The 3,093-nt window shown below is 59.4% G+C and overlaps 1 pseudogene; it reads right to left on the bottom strand.

The window, feature by feature from the left end:
• Positions 1-1,874: 1,874 nt before the first annotated feature.
• Positions 1,875-2,821, bottom strand: LOC113223230 (annotated as a pseudogene).
• Positions 2,822-3,093: the final 272 nt, after the last annotated feature.

The following is a 3,093-nucleotide window of genomic DNA, read 5'->3' as shown; positions in this document are numbered from 1 at the left end:
CTTAACTGTGCATCTACCCATCCCAGCAGCCTCCCTGAGTGAGTGATTTCAGGGTTCAGGTCCTGTTTTGCACATGGAATTGAATCAGAGTGGGACACTGCCTTGCCTTGGAGAGGTCACACTTCGACTTCTTTTTTTGTTTGTTTGTTTGTTTGGTTTTTAATTTGCAACAGAGTCTCACTCTGTTGCCCAGCCTGGAATGCAGTGGTGTGACCTTGGCTGACTGCAACCACTGCCTCCCAGGTTCAAGCAATTTTCCTGCCTCTGCCTCCTGGGTAGGGTAGCTGGGATGATAGGCACGCATTACCATGCCTGGCTAATTGTTGTATTTTAGTTTCACCATACTTACCAGGCTGCTCCCAGTCTCCTGGCCTCAAGCTATCTGCCTGCCTCAGCCTTTCAAAGGGCTGTGACTACAGACGTAAGCCACCACACCGGGCGAGAGGTCACACTTCATGCCAAGTGGGTGGCAGCCACTCAGACAGCACCCCAGCTGGCACTGGGAGTGAGGGTTGCTCAGCGTCCTAGGAAGGCAGAGGGCTGCATGAGAGGTTCGAGGAGGAAGGACTGGAGGAGGATTTGAGATTTTCACCTCTGCAGTTGGGTGGATGGAGGGGCTGTTTACAGAGAATCACAAGAATATGGATGAGCAAGTTAGGGCACTAACAAAGCACTCTATTTTGGCCACGGAAAATTTGAGATGCTTCCCTGTGTCCATCTGGGGCTTTGGGAAAGGTGAGGGCTGGGCATCTGACTGGGATGGATGTCTCTGGCAGGCAGCAGAGCATGTGGATAGTTTGTGAAGCCCGGAAGGGCATGAGATTTCCTGTTGCAGTGCCCACTGCAAATGGAAGGGCATTTGGCCAGAGCCCAGACATATACAAGTTGGGCAGAGAAGGGGGTGGGTCCCCGGTACCCACAGAGGAGCAGCTGTAGAGGTACAGGAAAACCAAGGGTGTGGAGTCACATGATGCAGGAAGCTCAAAGAAGACGAGGAAAGAGGTTTTAAAGACGATCAGGGCTGGGGACAGTGGTTCATGCCTGTAATCCCAACACTTTGGGAGGCTGAGACGAAAGGATAGCTTGAGGCCAGGAGTTTGAGATCAGCCTGGGCAATATAGTTAGACCTCATTTCTATAAATAAATGAATATGATTGGTACTTGGCATTTCAGGCGAGGAAAAGCAAACACATGAAAGCTCTGAGGCAGGAAAGGGAAGTGATTAGTTCTCGCTCCTGGTTCCTTTATCAGACCTTAAAGAGATGCAGAGACATTTCAGGTACTCCTTGGCCGAGCTCCTTCAGGGAAGGCCTAAGTTTGCTTCTACTTCCCATCTATTATTATTTTTTTTTTGGAGACAGAGTCTCACTCTGTCGCCCAGGCTGGAGTGCATGCAATGGCACCATCTCAGCTCACTGTAACCTCCTCCTCCTGGGTTCAAACGATTCTCCTGCCTCAGCCTTCCCAGTAGCTGGGACCACAGGTATGTGTGACCACGATCGGCTAAGTTTTTGTATTTTTAGCAGAGATGGGGTTTCATCTTGTTGGCCAGGCTGGTTTCAAACTCCTGGCCTCAAGTGATCCACCTGCCTTGGCCCCACAAAGTGCTGGGATTACAGGTGCGAGCCACCGCGCCCGGCCCTACTTCACTCCTAAGCATCATACGTGCTTCCAAATGTTTGCTGAATGACAAGGTGAACGAGTGAATGGGACTACGTGACTTCCGGCAGCAGGCAATCCTATTCCTTGGACCTCAGTTTCACTTTTTGTAAAGCAAGCCTGTCTCTCGCTCTCTGGCCTAAAAGTCTGAGTTCTGGGCTTGAGATGAGCCTGTCCTGTAGAGCAGACTCCAGGTGGACATTGAGCTGGGTCTTCTAGGAGGCCAGGATCTGGCCAGCTCTTGGCTCTGGTCCTCTCGCGAGACCCCGCGTGCCCAGTCCCAGCACCGTCCGACCCAACCAGTCTCTGTTACCTAAGGCCCCGCCCTCTCTGCTCAGCTCACTGCCCATCGGCCGGGGGGCGGGCCCTGGGCGCCCGGCTCTGCTGGGGGCGGGGCGGCGGGCGGCGGGCGGAGGGCGGGGCCCTCTACACCTGCGTGATGTGTGTCCCGGCCTCAGCCCAGCGCCAGCTGCAGCTCCTTGATCGGAGCCGATCCTGAGCGGGGAACACGGGCTGAAGTGGCGGCGGCGGCGGCGGCCCCGCCCAGGGGCTCCCTTGTTGAGGCTGCCGCGTCTCTGTCCGCTGCTCAGCTGCGCTCTAGTCTGCCCAGGCGCCGCGGCGAGGAGCTAGCGCTGGGAGGCGGCGGCCCGAGGTGAGACTGGGCGACGGGCGACAGGGTCTCCGGACCGGGCGGGGGTCTCTGCGCCGGGCGTGGCGACTCCGAGCTGGGCTCCGCAGAGTCCGGGGTCGGGATCCCGGGTCCGTGCGCCTGGGCTTTGTCTCCGCCTCGGGTGGCACCGGGGGCTTCGCGTCTGCTGCGATACCGCGTGGGCCAGCGCGGGGGTCCCGGGCGCCCTGCGGGTGCGGTCCGGTCCCACTGCTCCCCGGCTCCCGGCGTGTGCCGCGGAGGGGACTGCATGGACCCGGGCGCTGGCTTCTGCCCGGTCCTCCGCGGCCTGGCTGGTCCCCGCGTGCGGCCGAGTGGGCCCTGCATGGACCCACTCATGGAACGGGGTCCGGGTCACCGCGTGTGGAGACTCCAACGTCCTCTCCGCCCTCCCTCGCAGTGAGACTGCTTCGCCAGTCTCAACGAGGGGACTGCGCGGACCCTCAGACGAGGGAGTCCGTGACTCTGGGTGGGGGCTCTTTCCTGGCCCCGCATGATGGCTTCCTGAGTGTTTTGTCACTTATCTAGGTGGCTGCGTGGACCCGCGCGCGTGGGTCCTGGCTGCCCTGCTAGTGAGGCTGTGCGCTGCCCCGTGACTCCTCTGGGTCGACCCCGCCTGGGACGCGCGTGCAGGGGGGGTCTGTGCGCGGTTGCTGGGGGCGCACTGCCCCCGCCCCGTGATTTATCATCTCACTTGCTGGGCGGGAGAAAGCGAAAGGCGCGGGCCCGGAGCTGTCGCGCAGCGGCCTCACCAACCTCTGCCCAGG

Source organism: Piliocolobus tephrosceles, unplaced genomic scaffold (assembly GCF_002776525.5).
Source record: "Piliocolobus tephrosceles isolate RC106 unplaced genomic scaffold, ASM277652v3 unscaffolded_39946, whole genome shotgun sequence".
Taxonomy (NCBI): Eukaryota; Metazoa; Chordata; class Mammalia; order Primates; family Cercopithecidae; genus Piliocolobus; species Piliocolobus tephrosceles.
The sequence above is the reverse complement of the archived record's forward strand: the minus strand, read 5'-3'. Positions and strand labels throughout refer to the sequence as shown.